Below are 22146 nucleotides of genomic sequence, written 5' to 3'. Positions count from 1 at the left end.
CAGGCCGTCCTTCTCCTCCATGAATCCCACTATCTCTACCCTGCCTTCCTCCACACACGTCACCCGGACACACTACGACGCCACCGGCAACTCCAGCAACACATTCGTAATTTGCTCGCGGCTAAGAAACGCCAGGACTGGCGACAGACATGCACCCGTTTAAATGCTACCCTACCTATCAATTCGTCCAAGTTCTGGTCTGCCTTCCATCACCTTACCGGAACTAAACCATCCCCCTACTATCCTCTTCTCCATGATGATCACCCCTTCCCTGACACCCTTAGTAAGGCCAATCACTTTGCCTCCTACCTCTCTGATGTATTTTCCATCCCCGATGATCCCCAGTTCGATTACTCCCTCTTCCCAGATGTCTGCACTCGAACTGACACCTCTGTCCCTCCCCTCGCTCCTGGTCTCCAGTACTTGAACAACATTGCACACACGGAACTCAATGCCCTTATCACTACACAGGATCTCATTGCTACACTCCGCACAAAACGCAACACCGCTCCTGGTCACGATCGTGTCACCTACCATCACCTTTGTGAAGCTCCTGTCTCTTTCCTCTCCACCCTGGCCAGGCTCTACAATGTAGTCCTGTACACCGGTTACTACCACGACCTGTGGAAAACCTCCTGTATCGTAATGTTTCTTAAACCTGGCAAACCGCCGTCCGCCGTCTCCTCCTACCGTCCCATCAGCCTTACCTCGGTCTTCAGCAAGGTCCTGGAATCTATCCTCACCCGACGCATCCACCAGCATCTCCGCCAGCACCGCCTCCTTCCCGTTACCCAGTGTGGCTTTCGGCCGTCCTTCTCTTCCGACGACCTTCTCCTTCACCTCACTCATCTCCTTTCCGACTAGCTTAATTCCCGTCGCTCCGCAATCTTCCTCTCCCTGGACCTCGAACGTGCTTATGACTCCTATGGCATTCCGGTCTTCTCTTAAAGCTCCAAACCTTCGCCCTTCCCATTAACTACGTCCGTCTGATCGGCTCCTTTCTCTCCCACCGTTCTTCCTATGTCACCATCCATAACACAGATTCCTACACCTTTTTCCCTTCTGCCGGTGTGCCCCAAGGCTCCGTCCTCTCCCCCCTTCTGTACCTTTTGTACACGGCGGACAATCCGCCGCCGTCACCACCCGTCCACCTTCTCCAGTTTGCTGATGACACCGCCTTGCTTGCCCTTGCCCCCACCCTGCAGCGCTCCCAACACCTTCTCCAATCCCATCTTGACCAGTTCACCGCTTGGTGCAACCAGTGGTTGCTCAAGGTCAATCCCTCCAAAACCCAGGCGATCATTGTAGGCAAAATCACTCCTTCCTTCCGCCTCCTTGATTTCTATCCCACCATCTATGGCCGTCCTATCTCCCTCACTCCCACCCTTAAGTACCTTGGCGTCACCCTCGACCGTCACCTCTCCTGGACTCCCCATATCCGGACAATCCAAGCCAAGGCACGCTCCAGACTCTGTCTCCTCAAGCTCCTTTCCAGCCGTATGTGGGGTCTGGACCCCTCCACCATCCTCCACACCTATAAATCCCTCATCCGCCCTATCCTTTGTTACACCCATCCTACCTTTTATAAATCCCTCCAAATCTTTGAACGCCATGCTCTCCACCTGGCCTATCGCATCCGTCTCCCCTCCCCCATGCGGACCCTGTATGATCTCATCCCCTTCCCCCACCTCCTCCTTTTCCTCGAAAGGATACAGCTCCTGTACATCTCCTGCAAACTCGATCCTCCTCACCCGCTAGTCTCCCCCAACCCCTCCCACCCCCGCCCCCTGCCACACCTGTATTCCCACGTCCCGCCCAGTCTCCATCTCTCCACCCTCCTTACCCTCTCCCAAGGTGGCTTCCGCCAGCTCCCTCTCGCTGATGATGCCCTACTCCCCTCCATCTACCCCTCCTACCAACTTTGATCCTCCTACCCTCCTCCTATGTTTGCTCCTCTGGGCACCCTCCCTCCCTTCTCTCCCTCTTCCCTCCCTCCTCCATTTCTCCCCACTCCTCCCCCGGGATTCCCCTCCCCTGTCCCTCTCCTCCTCCCCCCCCCCATCTCCTCAGCCATTGGCATCCTTGTTCTCCCCTCTCCCCCACCTCACCCTTATTCCCCTCTTGGCAGGTCCCTGGACTCGCACACGCTAAGTGGACTTTCGCGCGCCGGAGATCATCGCCATCAGTGTCTCGTGTGTGCCGTCGTGTTTAATGTTCAGTGTTCATCGTCACACTCCATCGTTCACCAGTGCCATCGTCATCTTCAGTGTTTGTGCTTCGTGTCAACAGTTTGTAGTGTGGATTGTCATCGAGTGTGAACGGCTTCATGTTTTTTCCCGCCGTTTTGTTCCAAGCCATGTATCTTCTCTGTTTTTCTCATTGTACAATCTTTGGCTGAAGAGCGGCGTATTGTGCTGCTGTCAGCCTACCTGTTCTACGGGTTTTAAAATCGCAATAAAGAAAAAAAACCTAGTCCAGCCAGTCTGGTACTCGCTCTGGATTTCGTTTCTATCTTGGCGGTACTGCGTTCTGGTCGTTGCTCGTTGTTGACATTTGCCTGGCTCTGGTTCTGAGTGGATTTACTGTTGGTGTTGTGGTTTCCACAAGCCTCTGTTGTTTATCTCTTCCTTGTTGTGTCGGTCATAGTCGGTCGTGGTCGGTTGTTGTCAGTTGTCGTTGGTCTGTCGCCCGACTCGTCCTGTGTTTACCCGGTGGTGCGTGCTCCACCGCCGGCGTCTTCCTCGCCTGGCGGCTCCGATCCGCAGCCCAAGGCGTTCCCGTAGTTGGTTTTGGTTACCACAACCGACGAATATGATAGCGACCTGGGAACAGGTCTCATTCTTCCGATATTTTGGAGAGCAGAGTGGTGTTACGCTGGTGTCATAGTGTGGTGAGCCATCGAGTCTTACGTCAGGTCACGCTGGTACAGTTTTAGGAAACTCTGGTAGCACAATGGTGTCTTCCGAACATCCTTTATCGTCATGTGTTACCTCTCATGCGACCGTATCGTGGTGTCATTTTTCAATAGAACAATGGTTGTCTACACATGGAACGTGTATCTGTGAACTGTCTGTGTGATGTTGAGGTACTTCCGTGGCCAGCAAGGGTCCCAGATCTGTCATCATTAGAACATGTGTGGGTTCAAATGGCTCTGAGCACTAAGGGAATTAACTTCTGAGGTCATCAGTCCCCTAGAACTTAGAACTACTTAAACCTAACTAACCTAAAGACATCACACACATCCATTCCCGAGGCAGGATTCGAACCTGCATCCGTAGCGGTCGCGCGGTTCCAGACTGTAGCGCCTAGAACCGCTCGGCCACCCCGGCCGGCTAACATGTGTGGGAGCAGCTCGGATATCAATTCCATTGCAGTACCGTTATCCAAGATACAAAGGGACAGTTAGAACGATTGTGAGGCATCTTATCTCAGGAGAGCATACAACGGATTTAAGACGCCCTTCCTAATGGAATCAGGGCATGCATCCAGATCAGAGGAGGAGCAACATTATCTGAGAAGTGGGCACGTACTTCAAACATTGTTGTAAATGTGACTCAGTTTTGCAATCCATGACATAACGTCACATTCCCTCTTAACCCGTGAAGTTTCGTCTCGTTTCCCCTCTTCAGAGTGCTTCACTTTTACTGTGAGGCAGTGTAGCTGCGTCAGTGACTCTGTAAAAGGGAGGCAGGGACCAGAGAGAACTCACGCCATTGCAACTATCCCTCTAAGTGACAAGACCTAGGCTTTGTCTAGCACCGAAACCAAACCTGAAACGATAAGACTCACCTCACTTGTGAGGAAAACTGCTGTGTCCTGTGTCAACAGTTCAAATGTATGGCTAATAACTGGACAAGGGGAGATAGCAAGGGACGGGAAGTGATGTGTCGGCAGCTGGGCCAACACCTTGTAGATAGAGATGGCTGAAAATGCACGCTAGACTAACGCAGACGGGCGTGAAGTACTGGAACAGGCTACGTAATTAATGCTATGAAGAAAAGTACGTAGCTGGATTAATACTTATCTTTAATCAATCATTGTGGTACATCGCTCTTGACGATACACAGGAGACTTTAATTACAATCACTGTAAGGCTAATGGTGCCTTGCTAGTTCGTAGCCATTAACTTAGCTGAAGGCTATTCTGTCTCTCGGCTAATGAGAGAGAAAGGCTTCGCAGTCGCTAGCTAGGTCGTCCGTACAACTGGGGCGAGTGCTTGTTCGTATCACGAGACCTGCCTTGTGGTGGCGCTAGGTCTGCGATCACACAGTGGCGACACGCGGGTCCGACATGTACTAAATGGACCGCGACCGATTTAATCTACCACCTAGCAAGTGTGGTGTCTGGCGGTGACACCACAGGAAGGATGACCATGTACACTCATTGTACATGGCAAAGACCTCATTCAACATATTGAAGACAATGTTCGGGCGGTCATAGAGGGATTAGTGTCAACTGACTGTAGACTGTGGCGTACGTCGAAACAAATGATGCCAGTCGTCTGGGCTCCGAGGCCATACTTAGACCATTCTAGTGATGGGTAGAGGGGATTGAGAAGACCAGCCTTGCTAATGGAATTTCGACGAAGCTCAAAATCTGCAGCATTGGCCCCCTGGATCTCAATCGATTGGAAAATGTGAATCCGAGAATTCTAAGGTCTGTGACAAGATAGGTTGTGACTTTCTACACTTGCGCGGTAGGGTTCAGAACATTAGGGTTCCCCTAAATGGGGCAGGTATAAACTACAAATCAGAGACTGCTATCCAGGTAACTGATTGTGTGTATGGTACACATAAGGATTTTTTTAAACGCTCAGGGCAGATTTTGGGTGAAAATTTTAGTGTATGTCGAAAGAATAGTTTTTTTTGTGAAGTGCTCTTAAAAGGCACAGAACCCACATAACAATAGGTAGAAAAGTAGTTAAAACCGAAAATGAAGGCCGAGGGGGGGGGGGGGTTGGTGAAAATTAAAGTGTGTATCGGAAGAACAGCCTAATGCGAAATGGAGGGAGAATATTAATTTTTCCCAATAGACAAGGAACCCAAATCCTCCTGGACAGAAATTAAAGCTGCGTGAGAGATTTTTTGTACAAGCTCTAGAATCATGGTGGGCATAAATTTATGACTGGAATTTTCTATCGACCACCAAACTCACCCCATGTGCAACCGAAAAGTTGAGAGAAAACATCAGTTCGCTGGTACGTTTCTTCCCCAATCACAGTCACAATCAGAGCAGAATTTAATCATCGAGCAATGATAATTACGGTTCTGTAAGTTGTGGGCATGACAAGACTTCATACGAAATAATACTAAATGTGTTCTCCGAAAACTGCTTACAACAGGTAGTTCGGAAGTTCACTGATGATGAAAATATATTTGATCTAATTGTAACAAACTGACGTGTCCTCTTTTACGATGTCCAGTTTGAATCTTTTATCAGTGACCATGAGGCAGTTGTAGCAACAATGATTACCACAGTACAAAAGACAGCTAAAGCAAGTAGAAATATTTATGCGTTCACTGAACTAGAAAAGGAGGCAGTAGTACCACATTTCAGTTAGTAATTGGAAACATTTACCGGTAGCTCTGGACAGTAGCATGCAAACGACCACTGGCTTAGGGTTATAAGAAATACTTGACCATGCACTTGATAGATTCAGTGACCAGCTAGAATATTATGACCACCGACCTACTATCGATATAAAGCCGTCCAGGTGATAGCAGCGTCACTTGGCGACGAATGACGCAGGGTGCATGTAGCTTTAGTGAGCACGCTGTCTGTGTGTGGAATGGGAAAGACATGCGATCTATCGGAGTTTGTCCGAGGGCAGACTGTGATGGCCTAAAGGCTGGGCACAAACATTTCGGAAACTGCACGACTTGCCAAGTGTTTGAGGAGTGCTGAGGTGCGTATCTTCAACATGTGGCGAAACCAGGGTGAAACCACTTCCGGACGTCATGGGGTTGGGTGGCCACCCCTCATTACAGATGTCGGACGTCGTAGGCTGGACGGACTGGTAGAAGAGAACAGATGACGCACTATGGAGGAACTAACGTCAGACTGTAATGCCGGGCAGAGTGCAAGAGTTTCTGAACACACCGTGGACCAAACACTCCTAACGATGCGCCTCATCAGCCGACGACTCAGGCATGTGCCAAGATTAACACCACGATTTAAATGGGCGCGTGACCATCGACACTGGACGTTCGCACAGTGGCGGAGCGTTGCATGGTCTGCTGAACCCCGATACCGCCTTCATCGTGCCGTTGGGAGGACGTGAAACCGTCGTCTTCCAGGGGGATCCTGAACACCTGTAATGCAAGACGGAGAACCTGGTGGCGGCTCCACTATTCTCTTGGGAACATTCACGTTGGCATCCATAGGTGCAGTGGAGCTCGTGCAAGGTACCATATGGCACACTTATTGCAGATCACGTACACTCCTTCATGACGATCGTGTTTTCCGACGGCAGTGGCGTTTTTAACAAAATAATGCACCATGTCACAAGGCCAGGAGTGTGATGAAATGGTTCGAGGAACACAGTGGCGAGTTTCAGTTGACGTGCTGGCCCCCATCTCGCCAGATCTCAACGCTATCGAACATATCTGGGATGTGATAGAGCGTGGAGTCACAGCTCGTCACCCTCGTCCCCGGAATTAATGGGAGTTAGGTGACTTATGTGTGTAGATGTGCAGCCAGCTCGCTCCAGAGATCTACCAAGCCCTCATTGGTTCCATGTCACGAAGCATAGCCGCTATTGTCCGTGCCAAAAGTGCACAAACCAACTATTGCGTAGGTGGGCATAATGTTATAGCTGATCAGTGCATGTACCTCGTAGAACAGTTCATGACAAAACTTATAGGTGGCATTCTAGTGGAGGAAGGGCTGCGATCGTTCATAGTAATATTTCTGTAGTAACTGATGTTAGAGGTGACTGAAGTCAGCTGATAGGTATCTCTGTTTAACGAAAGTCTCTCTAACATAGGAGCCACCTTCAAAACAAGTCTGGTGTTTAGATAATAAAAGACACGGCACATTTCATCTAAATATAAGAGGTATTAGACAAAAAGGTAGTGAACTGTTTATAGATGCTGATTCTGATGTCATTGGTGCAGCAGAATATCACTTAAATAATGTGACAATTAGAGAGGCTGTCTATACTGAGATATAGATTAGCTGGCTGTTTCTCGAGGAGTTCTTTGGGGAGTTGAGGTGTGGCCATGTAACTGAAAAACGATATTCCATTTGAATCTATTGATATATAAAAGCACTGCACTGGATAGGTCACTAAAGTTGCGCAGGAGCAATTGAATTTAATGAAACTAAATTTTTAATTATACGAGTAGTTATCTATTGGTTTCGTAACTCTTCAGGAAAGTTTTGTTTAAGCTAGTCAATTTTTGGTTCACTTTACAGAAAGTGCAATAAATAGTTGCATGTGGTATCTTTAATATTAATTTTGTGATTGTCTAACAAACAGAATGTTGGAAAATCCTCTAAATTCATATCATCTTATGCAAACTGCGATCTTTCCAACAAGAATGCAGGTCAACAGTAGCATAACCGTAGCAACATTTTTTTTTCATTTTTGAAGTATATTTCGTTAGAGACATGGTAAATGACCTTTCAGAGTACGGTGCACCCATTTTAATACTAAAAGGAATTTGCGCACACACATACGTTAAATGTAATTACAAACTATTTAGAAATGTTAATTCAGTGGCAACAGATCTTTCTGAACCTCATTAAAGATCAAGATGGCAGGATGTTTGCAGTACTGTTCACTCAGACGATAAAAATAAAGCATTCTTCAGTACATGCTCTTTGAAAACTGCTTTCCACTGGAACATTTAAAACAGGGCAATGGTACTAAGAGGCAAGCTGGATCGCTGAGTAGTGGGATAAGGCCATCATGTAGAACAAATTGGTTATTATATAAAAGTGTCAGAAATTTCGGCTATCCTACAAACTTAGAGTTAGTCACAATCGAGCTGAAGTAACCCATAACAAACAGTAAAAAATTGCATTAGAAGGCTAAAACCAATTGGTATGAAAATATAACAGCAAATTCTCAGAATAAAATTAAAACATTGGTCAGTAGTAAAGGAAGTGTCTAACTGACATTACAAAGTCGAGGATATAAAATCACTAAGTAGTAAAAATATTATGTTACTGATAAGTCAGATATATGTATGGTAACGATGGAAGACGAAGAAATGAATTAAAAATTGTGCTATGGCTAGAGCTTGGACCCAGATCTCCTTGCTGACTGGGCAGACATGCGAGCCATTACACGGCCACAGCATTGTAGCGAACTTAGCTGAACAGACTATCCTAGCCCAGTGCCCTCCTTAACACAAACTTCAATTCACATCTTCAGCTTCCATCATTATCGTAGACAATGATGAAACTGAAACGTTTCAAGGAAAATTTAATAAATCAGATCTATTAAACAATCAATTTCTGAATATAGCAGGTGAATTAAATAGAAGCATAGTTTCTGCAGTGAATCACACAACTCTCTTAGAAAACGGTTTTCCAAGACTGCCATCTGAAATACACCTCTGTGATATTGACAAGGAGGAGACTGAGTCAATAAGCCTAAGGACTCTCACGCATATGATGAGGTACCTAGCAGAATGATAAATTACTGTGCTGTATAGGTTGGCCCAGTACTTATTCACATTTACAATTCTTCCTCTAGGAACGATCTGTTTCCTGAACGATTTAAAGCACTCACATGGGAAACTCCTCATCGCACCCCCCTCAGATCTAATGCTAAAATGGCCCACTGGGTAGCCCGTCAAAAGCTGAACACGGATGAAGCATGACAAGAAGAAGAACGTGTACTGAACTGTGAAAAAAGAAGAAAAACGGGAACAGCGAACGATAGAATCTCGAGATGTGTAACATCGAGCGAATAGCAAGAATCAGGTGGTCGTGACTGTGACGTCACGATGTTGGACTGCAAACGGGAGATCTATGTTTAAATTTCCCTCGTGCCCGATTTTTTTTTTTCGCAGAATTACTAACTTCCCAATCCCACTGACGTGTCTGTCCCCCTTCTGTAGCCTTTGCAGTTATCATATTATACATTAGTTAAAGAATATGAGTCATGTGGTAAGAATACATAAGCGTCTCAAGTAAATGTGATGATTAGTAGAGCAGGCGAGACGTAGCGTAGACCTATTACAGAATTTAAAACAATAAATAAACGGATGTGAACTATATTACAGCAAAGGAATTCAGTAGTGGAAACTTCCAAAACGGAATACGGGGCACGAGGGGGTTTGAACACCGATCTCCCCCTTTGAAGTCGAACACCGAGACCACACAAACAAGACGCCGGATGTTGCGCATATTGAGCTTCGACCGTTCGCTGTTTCTATTTTGCTTCTTTTCTCACAGTTCAGTAACCTTATTCCTGTTTTCATGCTTGATCTGTGTTCAGATTATGAAGGGCTATCCACCTGGAGATCTTACCATTAAATCTGGGGTGGTTGAGATGGGGAGATTCCCTTGTCAGTAGTGAAACCGGTTTGTAAACAAAGAGAAATGGGTAATGTAGGCACTTTAGGCCTAATTCTATGCCATCATTTTTTGCAAAAGTTATTCAAAAATTACTCTGAGCACTATGGGACTTAACTAACTTAGAACTACTTAAACCTAACTAACCTAAGGACATCACACACATCCATTCCCGAGGCAGGATTCGAACCTGCAACCGTAGCGGTCGCGCGGTTCCAGACTGTAGCGCCTAGAACTGCTCGGCCACCCCGGTCGGCCGCAAAAGTTATTATATATATATATATATATATATATATATATATATATATATATATATATATATATATATATGTGTATATAAGGGAAATTGATCATTTCAATTGACATAGTTGGCTATCAAACGTAAAGTTTGGTTTTAGAAGTGGCCTAACAACTGAAAAATGTTATCTTTTCCCGGTGAGACACAGGACTGATTAAACAGGAAGTTGCGAACACTCTTGTTCGATTTAACTAATGCATTTGATTGTGCTGATCACAAAATTTTACTGCAGGAGTTGCACATTATGTAATAAGAGGAGCAGCTCGCTCTTAGCTCCTCTCATACTTTAAAAACAGACAGCAAAAGGTCGTTGTCCACTGAAATGAAAAAGGCTATGAGTCTGATTGGGGTACATATAATTGGAGAGGGGGAGGGGGGGCACAGCAGTCAGTGCTGGGACTACTACTGTGTAAATAGTATTTCCTTTAATACGACAGTTGATGTAAAATATTTCCGTTTCCTGATGACACTAGTTAGGTAGTGAAGGATTCTGAGTGCGTCGTAGTTCAAGAAATAAGTTCAAGAAATAAGTGCATGACTTGTAGAAAATAATAAAAGCTAAAATACTGTAACACATAATTTTCACGTATTCTAACACAGATATTTTGACTACAAATCGTGGAAATATGATAGTGGGTCTGGAAAAAAAATTAATTCGTAGGTGTTCAGATAGATAGTAGCTGTCAATGAAAGCCCATGTTTAATACTTTGTTCAAAAACTAATTGCTGCTATATTTGCCATTAGAGTAGTATCTGCAATAAGTGACAGTCCTACCCGAAAATTAGTCTGTTTTGCTTATTTTATTGCACTTGTGACATACGCAATTATATTCTGGGGTAACTCCTCCCATTCACAAAGAGTACTTTTGACTCAAAAACGGGCAGTTGGAGTGATCAATATGCGGAGTAAGTTCGCAAACTTCTTGTCGAGCCCCGTTCAGGAGTCTGGAAATTCTGAAAATTCTGACATTGGCTTCTCAATGTATATTTTCTTTGACCTCGTTTGTTGTTCACAATGTGTGTTTATTCTCAAGAATTAGCAACTTTCACTTAGTTAACACTAGGCATAAATGCAGCTACATGTTGATCGCACTTCCTGACTCTTTTGCAGAAAAGCATACAATATTCAACTGCAGCCGTTTTCATCGAGCTACCGCAAGAATTAAACAATCATAATAGGAATCCTCAGACTTTTAAGTCTAAACTGAAGAATTTCCTCATGAGTCATTCCTTCCATTCTGTAGGGAGCTATAGGTAAAAAAAAAGAAAAATTAAACTGATTCCTGTGTTATACTGTTGATTTTTCTAATATACACTCAGCAACTTGTCCTCTCCATAGGGTTCGTGTAAATTTTATAACTGTCCATTATTAATTTTTCTGATGTGGATTTCATGTACTGATTCGTTCCATGACCATCGGGATTTGCTCCTGAATTTGGTCGCACAGAATTAGGTATGCAAAATGAAATAAATAAAAAATGACGGGAGGCTCTCTCTGTCGTATTTAGTAACCTTAAAGAAGTTGTAAAGAGAGAGAGAGAGAGAGAGAGAGAGAGGGAGGGGAGACTATTGCATAATAGGTGTAAAACAAAACATAGGGCTATAGATAGAGAGATGCTGAATGAGACACATTTGGCTGTAAAGAGGGGAGTACATGAAGTTTTCAACGACTTCTGCAGCAGAATATTATCGAAAAATGTCTGACAAAAGTTGATGATATTCCGTTTATATGTAAAGGCTGTTAAAGGCACTAAAGTTAGTATCTACACATTAGTGAATAACACAAGAACTGAAATGGAGGGTAGCCAAGCAAAAGCAGAAACGCTGAATTCAGTTTTCAAATGTTTCTCACAAAGGAAAATCCAAGGGTAAAGCTCCCATTTAACTATCGCAGCATTTCAAAGATAACTGAAATCGATATTAGTGTTAGTGGAGTTGACAAACAGTTGAATTCGTGCGGAGTGAACAAAGCTCCAGGATTCCGTGGAATCTCAGTCGTGATCCATACAGAATTGGCGTCTGAGTTAGCTCCTCTTCTAAGCATAAAATACAGTAAATCCTTTGAACAAAAACATGTTCTCAGTGTTTGGAAGGAAACACAGGTAATAACTAATGACAAGACGAGAAGCAGAAGTGATCGACAATACCCTTCGCATGCATCTGTTGCAGAATCTTAGAACATTTTCTGAGCTCAAGCGTAATGAGGTACCATATCTCGTACACAATGACCTCCTCCACGTGACCGGTCGTACGAAACATCACCCACGATTTTCTCACACGCCATCTCGAAAACCATGGATCACTGCAGTCAGGTAGATGCAGTAACTCTAGCATTTGGCTCAGTCACACATCTATATTTATCCATCGAACGGGTATCAAGTGAAATTAGCGACAGGACTGAGGATCTGTTGGTAATGAGGATGCTGCATGTTACCTTGCATGGAAAGTCATCCAGGTTCTTGGCGCTTCACTCCGCAACCGCGCTGCTGCTACGGTCGCAGGTTCGAATTCTGCCTTGGGCATGGATGTGTGTGATGTCCTCAGGTTAGTTAGGTTTAAGTAGTTCTAAGTTCTAGGGAACTGATGACCTCAGAAGTTAAGTCCCATAGTGCTCAGAGCCATTTGAACCATTTTTGAATTCATGGCCTCTGCATGTCAGCCAGAGTGTGTGCAGCTGGAGTCATATGGTACCCCTGATAGGTACAGATACGACTCTGACAGGAGACACAGACATAAGCATCCTGTCTGATCACCTGCATCCATTCATGTCCATTGTGCATTCCGACGGACTTGTGCAATTCCAGCAGGACAATGCGACACCGCACGCTTCCAGAATTGCTACAGAGTGGCTCCAGAAACGATCTTCTGAGTTTAAACACTTCCGCTGGCCACCAAACTCCCCAGACATGAACATTACTGAGCATATCTGGGATGCCTTGCAACGTGCTGTTCAGAAAAGATCTCCACCCACTCACACTCTTATGGATTTATGGACAGCCTTGCAAGATTCATGCTGTCAATTCCCTCCAGCACTACTTCAGACATTAGTCGCGTCCATGCCACGACGTGTTGCGTTGGCGAGGCTCGCGTCCATCACGGATACAGATGGCCGCACCGTAGGTGCAACCACAACGGAGGGGTATCTGTTGAGAGGCCAGACAAACGTGTGGTTCCTGAAGAGGGGCAGCAGCCTTTTCAGTAGTTGCAGGGGCAACAGTCTGGATGATTGACTGATCGGGCCTTGTAACACTAACCAAAACGGCCTTGCTGTGCTGGTACTGTGAACGGCTGAAAGCAAGGGGAAACTACAGCCGTAATTTTTCCCGAGGGCATGCAGCTTTACTGTATGGTTAAATGATGATGACCTCCTCTTGGGTAAAATATTCCGGAGGTAAAATAGTCCCCAATTCGAATCTCCGGGTGGGGACTACTCAAGAGGACGTCGTTATCAGGAGAAAGAAAACTGGCATTCTACGGATCGGAGCGTGGAATGTCAGATCCCTTAATCGGGCAGGTAGGTTAGAAAATTTAAAATGCTAATGGATAGGTTAAAGTTAGATATAGTGGGAATTAGTGAAGTTCGGTGGCAGGAGGAACAAGACTTTTGGTCAGGTGAATACAGGATTATAAATACAAAATCAAATAGGGGTAATGCAGGAGTAGGTTTAATAATGAATAAAAAAATAGTAGTGCTGGTAAGCTACTACAAACAGCATAGTGATCGCATTATTGTGCCAAGATAGACAAGAAGCCCATGCCTACTACAGTAGTACAAGTTTATATGACAACTAGCTCTGCAGATGATGCAGAAATTGATGAAATGTATGATGGGATAAGAGAAATTATTCAGGTAAAGAAAGGAGACGAAAATTTAATAGTCACGGCTGGAATTCGAGAGTAGGAAAAGGGAGAGAAGTAAACATAGTGGGTGAATATGGATTGGGGCTAAGAAATGAAAGAGGAAGCCGTCTGGTAGAATTTTGCACAGAGCATAACTTAATCATAGCTAACACTTAGTTCAAGAATCATAAAAGAAGGTTGTATACATGGAAGAATCCTGGAGATACTAGAAGGTATCAGATAAATTTTATAATGGTAAGGCAGAGATTTAGGAACCAGGTTCTAAATTGTAAGACATTTCCAGGGGCAGATGTGGGCTCTGACCACAATCTATTGGTTATGAACTGTAGATTAAAAATGAAGAAACTGCAAAAAGGTGAGAATTTAAGGAGATGGGACCTGGATAAACTGACTAAACCAGAGGTTGTACGGAGTTTCAGGGAGAGCATAAGGGAACAAATGACACGAATGGGCAAAAGAAATACAGTAGAAGAAGAATGGTTAGCTCTGAGGGATGAAGTGGTAAAGGCAGCAGAGGATCAAGTAGGTAAAAAAACGAGGGCTAACAGAAATCCTTGGGTAACAGAAGAAATATTGAATTTAATTGATGAAAGGAGAAAATATAAAAATGCAGAAAATGAAGCAGGCAAAAAGTAATACAAACGTCTCAAAAATGAGATCGCCAGGAAGTGCAAAATGGCTAAGCAGGGATGGCTAGAGGACAAATGTAAGGATGTAGAGCTTATTTAACTAGGGGTAAGATAGATACTGCCTACAGGAAAATTAAAGAGACCTTTGGAGAAAAGAGAGCCACTTGTATGAATATCAAGAGCTCAGATGGAAACCCAGTTCTAAGCAAAGAAGGCAAAGCAGAAAGGTGAAAGGAATATACAGAGGGTCTATACAAGGGCGATGTACTTGAGGACAATATTATAGAAACGGAAGAGGATGTAGATGAAGATGAAATGGGAGATACGATACTGCGTGAAGAGTTTGACAGAGCACTGAAAGACCTGAGTCGAAACAAGGCCCCAGGTGTAGACAACATTCCATTGGATCTACTAACAGCCTTGGGAGAGCCAGTCATGACAAAACTCTACTATCTGGTGAGCAAGATGTATGAGACAGGTGAAATACCCTCAGACTTCAAGAAGAATATAATTATTCCAATCCCAAAGAAAGCAGGTGTTGACAGATGTGAAAATTACCGAACTATCAGTTTAATAAGTCACAGCTGCAAAATACTAACGCGAATTCCTTACAGACGAGTGGAAAAACTGGTAGAAGCCGACCTTGGGGAAGATCAGTTTCGATTCCGTAGAAATATGGGAACGCGTGAGGCAAAACTGACCCTACCACTTATTTTAGAAGCTAGATTAAGAAAAGGCAAACCTACGTTTCTAGCATTTGTAGACTTACAGAAAGCTTTTGACAATGTTGACTGGAATCCTCTCTTTCAAATTCCGAAGGTGGCAGGGGTAAAATACAGGGAGCGAAAGGCTATTTACAATTTGTACAGAAACCAGATGGCAGTTATAAGAGTCGAGGGACTTGAAAGGGAAGCAGTGGTTGGGAAGAGAGTGAGACAAGGTTGTAGCCTCCCCCGATGTTGTTCAATCTGTATATTGAGCAAACAGTAAAGCAAAAAAGAAAAATTCGGAGTAGGTATTAAAATCCATGGAGAAGAAATAAAAACTTTGAGGTTCGCCGATGACATTGTAATTCTGTCAGAGACAGCAAAGGACTTGGAAGAGCAGTTGAACGGAATGGACAGTGTCTTGAAAGGAGGATATAAGATGAACATCAACAAACGCAAAACGAGGATAATGGAATGTAGTCGAATTAAGTCGGGTGATGCTGAGGGAATTAGATTAGGAAATGAGACACTTAAAGTAGTAAAGGAGTTTTGCTATTTGGGGAGCAAAATAACAGATGATGATCGAAGTAGAGAGGATATAAAATGTAGACTGGCAATGGCAAGGAAAGCGTTTCTGAAGAAGAGAAATTTGTTAACATCGAGTATAGATTTAAGTATCAGGAAGTCGTTTCTGAAAGTATATGTATGAAGTGTAGCCATGTATGGAAGTGAAACATGGACGATAACTAGTTTGGACAAGAAGAGAATAGAAGCTTTCGAAATTTGGTGCTACAGAAGAATGCTGAAGATTAGATGGGTAGATCACATAACTAATGAGGAGGTATTGAATAATATTGGGGAGAAGAGGAGTTTGTGGCACAACTTGACTAGAAGAAGGGATCGGTTGGTAGGACATGTTCTGAGGCATCAAGGGATCACCAATTTAGTATTGGAGGGCAGCGTGGAGGGTAAAAATCGTAGAGATTCAGATGGATGTAGGCTGCAGTAGGTACTGGGAGATGAAGAAGCTTGCACAAGATAGAGTAGCATGGAGAGCTGAATCAACCAGTCTCAGGACTGAAGACAACAGCAACAACAACACATGAGTAAACAAAAACACTGACCACACGGAATTGGTGCTTCCACGGTAAAAACAATGTATTTCAGTTATGACAAAAATGCTGGATTCAGGCATTCTTATCTGTGCGGAAATAACTAAAACGGACAACTTATGAATAAATCTATTCCGAGAGATTTAATCCCTAATTCCACAGAGACAAAAATGTTGAATAAATCAGATGACAATTAATTATTGGTTTCACCGAAATGACTGAAGTTCGAAGATTCAGCAGTTTTCTTTGTGGCAGTCCAAGCGATTACTGTAAACATGAAGAAATTAGTAGTCAACATTTGTTGACTTATTTCATATTTTCAGAACAGAGCATTACTTGTCTTATTTCACGTAGTCAAGAAAGGAGTTTGCCGAATGTTATTTGTGCAGAAAAACGTTATCACTTAATTTTGTAGCTGGTGTGATCTCAGAATTTTGTATATTATGCATACTGGCGGCTTTTTAATTTTTATTTATTTATTTATTTCTTCTTCATAATAATTCTTTCACAATTATTATGTTGTAGTCTTCTGGCTCTACATATTTAGCGACAAATACTATTACTAGGACACTAGGATTTAACATGCCAAATAATTTTTCAAAGTTTCTGTTCTATACTTCCGGAACTTGTGTTGACAAACGAGTAACAGCTAAAACTGGTGAGCGAGTTTGAGGAAAACAGCTAAAATATGAGAGATGCAATAAGAAATATCAAAAAGCCTAAAAACTCACTTCGCAAGGCTCAGAGAAGTACTACAGTCACAATGGCATGCTGCATTTATTGTAAATCTGCAGCTAAAATGGTTAGACAGTCACGAAAATTCAAAATTAAACAAACGTCCTTTGCGACTGCCACAGCTGTGGTGAAACGGGTCAAGACAAACATGTAACACAGAGACACTGTTTAAAAATACAGGATGAATAAACCATGCGCTGTGTAAGTAAGCAATCTCCTTTATAGAGTGACTTCATTTCCGAAATATCCCACCAATGAAGTGAAGTCTGCTGCCTGCGTTACCTACGATTGAGACTAAGTGGTCATTCGATCTCATAAATACAAATGTTGCTACACCCAGGCATATGTATGAGATGACTGATACCAATGGTCAGTCACTGAAATTGTAGTCGTAGTACACTACGTTTTTTGTGTGTCGTGAAGTCTGATTGTTCTGAACAGTTGACGTAATTTGTCAACCTTTGCACCGCTTTGTAGTCCTATCAAATTCTTTTCGGATATTTCTGCTTTTTTTCAAATAGTACTTCTTTATGGATAACTGCATCAATTGTAAAGAAGAACGCAAAATCCCCAAGACTAGCTAAGTTTCACGGAAGCTCGAAATTTAGTGCGGGCGTCAATGCGAGATGCTTTTAATAGTTTCCACAATGAAACATTGTCTCAGAATATGGTAGAAAATCCAAAGAGATTCTGGTCATATGTAAAGTACACCAGTGGCAAAAAAACAGTCAATGCCATCACTGCACGGTAGCGATGGAAATGTTAGCGATGATGGTGTCACTAAAACGGAGTTACTAAATACAGTTTTCTGTACCTCCTTCACGAAAGAAGACGAAGTAAATATTCCAGAATTCGAAACCAGAGCAGCTGTTAACATGAGTGACATAAAAGTAGATATCTTAGGTTTTGCGAAACAACTCAAATCACTTAAGAAAGGGAAGTCTTCCGGTCCAGATGGTATACCAGCCAGGTTCCTTTCAGGATATGCAGACACAATAGCGCCTTTCTTAACAATCATATACAACCGCTCACTTGGCGAAAGGTCTCTTCCTAAAGACTGGAAAGTAGCACAGCTCACACCTATATTCATGAAAGGGAATAGGAGTAACTCATTGAATTACGGACCCATATCACTGACCTCAACATGCAGTAGGATTTTGGAGCATATACTGTACTCGTACATTGTGAATCACCTTGAAGAAAATGACTTATTGCTACCATAACCAACTCGGATTCAAAAAATATCGTTCTTGGCAGCACAGCTACCTCTTTATTCCCACGAGGTAATGAGTGCTGTGGACAAGGGATCTCAGATCGATTCCATATTCCTAGATTTCCAGAAGGCTTTTGATACCGTTCCTCACAAGCGACTCTTAATCAAATTGCGTGCATACGGAGTATCGCCTCAGTTGTGTGACTGGATTCGCGATTTCCTCTCAGAGAGGTCACAGTTCGTAGTGATAGACGGTAAATCATCAAGCAGAACAGAAGTGATATCTGGTGTTCTGCAAGGTAGTGTCATAGGCCCTCTGCTATTCCTGATTTATATAAATGATCTAGGTGATAATCTGAGCAGCCCCCTTAGATTGTTTGCAGATGACGCTATAATTTACCGTCTAGTAAAATCATCAGACGATCAATTCCAATTACAAAATGATCTAGAGAGAATTTCCGTATGGTGCGAAAAGTGGCAATTAGAGCTAAACAAATTAAAGTGCAAGGTCATCCACATGGGTTATACAGAGATCCGATTAATTTTGGGTAAACTTTAAATCGAACGAATCTAAGCGCTGCCAATTCGACTAAATACCTAGGAGTTTCAATTACGAGCAACTTAAATTGGGAAGACCACATAGATAATATTGTGGGGAAGGCGAAACAAAGACTGCGCTTTGTTGGCAGAACACTTAGAAGATGCAACAAACCCACTAAAGAGACAGCCTACATTACACTTGTCCGTCCTCTGCTGGAATACTGGTGCTCGGTATGGGATCCTTATCAGGTAGGATTGACAGAGGACATCGAAGAAATGCAAAGAAGTGCAGCTAGTTTTGTGTTATCGCACAATAGGGGTGAGAGTGTCTTTGATATGATAGGCGAGTTGGGGTAGCAGTCACTGAAACAAAGGCGGTTTTCTTTGCGGCGAGATCTATTTACGAAATTTCAATCATCAACTTTCTCTTCCGAATGCGAAAATATTTTGTTGACACCCACCTACGTAGGGAGAAATGATCATCGTAATAAAATAAGAGAAATCAGAACTCGAGCGGAAAGATTTAGGTTTTCCTTTTTCCCACGCCCTATTCGAGAGTGGAATGGTAGAGAAGTAGTATGAAAATGGTTCGATGAACCCTCTGCCAGGCACTTAAGTGTGAATTGCAGAATAACCATGTAGATGTAGATGCAGATGTTAAAACTGTGAGATTACTATCAATGTTCTCCAACAGGTCATTCGGGTACATAACATGAACCAGCAAGAGTCTCTACACTCCAATTAACAGCTGCTTGTGAGGATAAAGGATCCCTACAACTGACCAATATGCGACAGAGCCAAGGATATATTGATGTCTTTTCACTTTTGATGTACAAGGGCCGTTCAAAAAGTAATGCAAATACTTTTTTCCGCGCCAATTTCGGTTCGAAAACGCAGAATTTGTTGTGGGACATCGTGGAATATTCCTGCTTCAGCCCATGTAGTTTGATGATGTCCCGTAGGTGGCGGCCGTAGGCTATACGTAACCTTCAAAGTGGCGTTTGTAAGCGAGGTGCGTCCCAAGCAGAGAGCTGTCGTAGCGTTTCTTTTGGCCGAAAAGCAGAGCATCGCAGATATTACAGGCGCTTGCAGACTGTCTACGGAAATCTGGCGGTGAACAAAAGCACGGTGAGTCGTTGGACTAAGCGTCTGTCATCATGGCAACAAGGTCGCACAAACCTGTCCGATCTCCCGCGTGTCGGCCGGACGCACACAGCTATGACTCCTGCGATGTTGGAACTTGCGGGCATTGTCATTCGAGGTTATCGACAGATCACAGTCCAACACTTCGTTGCACCACTGGTTAGTGTTGACTCACTCGTCCACCATTTGGCGTGTTCAAAGGTGTGTGCCAGCTGGATTCCTCGTCACCTAACAGAAGATCAAAAAGAGCAACAAAGCACCATCTGTGCCGAATTGCTTGCGCGTTACGCGGATGATGGAGACAATTTTTTGTCAAGCAGTGTGACAGGTGATGAAACGTGATTTCGTCATTTCGTACCGGAAACAAACCGGCAATCCGTGGAGTGGCGCGACACCATCCCTCACAGCCGCAGCCTCAGCAGCTAACGTCATGGCAACGGTCTTTGGAACTTAGAATGGATTACTCTGTTTGATGGCCTCCCTCAAAGTGCAACGAGTGTACTATACTACCCTCAGGAAACTGAACTCCAGCGTGTTCGTCGCCACAAAAATGCAAACGAACTTCTCCTTCTCCACGGCAACGCAAGGCCTCATATGAGTCTTCGCTCCCTAGAGGAGCTGACAAAACTTCATTGGACTGTTGTTCCTCACCCCCCCTACAGCCCGCATTGCGCACTTGCCGACTTCCATCTGTATGGCCCAATGAAGGATGCACTCCGTGGGTAGCTGTAGGTGGATGATGGGGAAACTATTGTTGCAGCAAGGTGGTTCAAATAGCTCTGAGCACTATGGGACTTAACATCTGAGGTCATCAGTCCCCTAGAACTTAGAACTACTTAAACCTAACTAACCTAAGGACATCACACACATATCCATGCCCGAGGCAGGATTCGAACCTGCGACCGTAGCAGCGGAGCGGTTCCAAACTGAAGCGCCTAGAACCGCTCGGCCAGCACGGCTGGCTGTTGCAGCAAGACTCTGGCTCCAGCGTCAACTGTTACAGTGGTACCCTAGGGGCATACAAGTCCTCCCAGTAAAGTCCCATAAGACTGTCGCACTGAACGGAGACTATGTCGAAAAGTAAGGTTTTGTAGCCAAAAGTGTGTTGAATAATATGGCGCACTTCAATCCTGAATAAAACCAATCTGCTCTCAGAAAAAAAAATGTGTTGCATTACTTAATGAACGCCCGTCGTACCTCGTGTTTACCGTAGCAGACTTTTCGACGTCTCAGAAGCTTGCTCGACGGGCGGAAGGAAAGTGTCTGTGGAATACGTTTGGTGGGGCTGGCGGTAGAGGTCCGGAGAGTAAACAAAGCCCTCCGAGGCTGCTTTCACTTTTATTACCCGATACCTCTGGCCAGCCGGCCCGCAGCAAAAAGCGGAGGCGGGGGCAACACAACACACGTACCGGCGCCCATCCTCTCGTGTGTGTAAAGCGTGTCTGGCGGAGGGTGAACTGGCAGAAAACTCGTCTGTTAGGTTTCTCCTGACACCGGCATAATTAACTTGTGTACAAAAATGATTAGTTTTTGTAAGCTATATACTCCGTAAAAAAGGCTTCTGTTGATGAATCCTCTCAGCATCGCTGTGTGATTGCTGTTGTGCGCATGCGGTATGCACAGTTGGTTGCTGTTTAGAGTTATACGCCTTTGGCGTTTAATTGTAAACTGTGGACGAGTGGCGATAGGTGTTTCTGAAGATGAAAAGAATAGTAATGGTTCTCGTTGTGAAATTCCAACAGTATTTCGTGTCTGCAGCTAATCCTTCGGGTAAGCTTCAAGTAATTCATGCTGAAACGAAGCTGTCGCCTTAGTAAGGCTCGGGCAATACTTAATTCCTGGATATGCGAAGTATGAGAGTAGTAGGTATACATCGTCAAATCTGTCAGTGATTCATTGCTTGTAGGTGAGACTGCGAGCGTTCCACTCAGAACGTGATAGCGTTCACGATGAAGAGAGAGAACGACGACCGTCCAGTGGGATTAAGGAATTGGTGGGAATGGCTGATGCGGTGGTGAAAAAGTTCGTTTTTGTGACGACAACGTATGAAACAAACTGTTGCATACTAGCTGTCGTCACAGGCGATAAATCCAAACGGCAATAAGAGCTCCATCACTTGGGGAAGTACTGCTGTTAATGTAGCCTTCAGTCTAAAGAGTAGTTTGTTGTAGCTCCCCACGTACCGCCTCTGCTTAATTACTGCAGCCTGTTCCAATTTGATCTTGGTTATCGTACACTACCGACCACTAAAATTGCTACACCAAGAACAAATGCAGAGGATAAATGTGTATTCATTGGACAAATATATTATACTAGAACTGACATGTGATTACATTTTCACGCAATTTGGGTGCATAGATCCTGAGAAATCAGTACCCAG

Source organism: Schistocerca piceifrons, chromosome 4 (assembly GCF_021461385.2).
Source record: "Schistocerca piceifrons isolate TAMUIC-IGC-003096 chromosome 4, iqSchPice1.1, whole genome shotgun sequence".
Lineage (NCBI taxonomy): Eukaryota > Metazoa > Arthropoda > Insecta > Orthoptera > Acrididae > Schistocerca > Schistocerca piceifrons.
The sequence above is the reverse complement of the archived record's forward strand: the minus strand, read 5'-3'. Positions refer to the sequence as shown.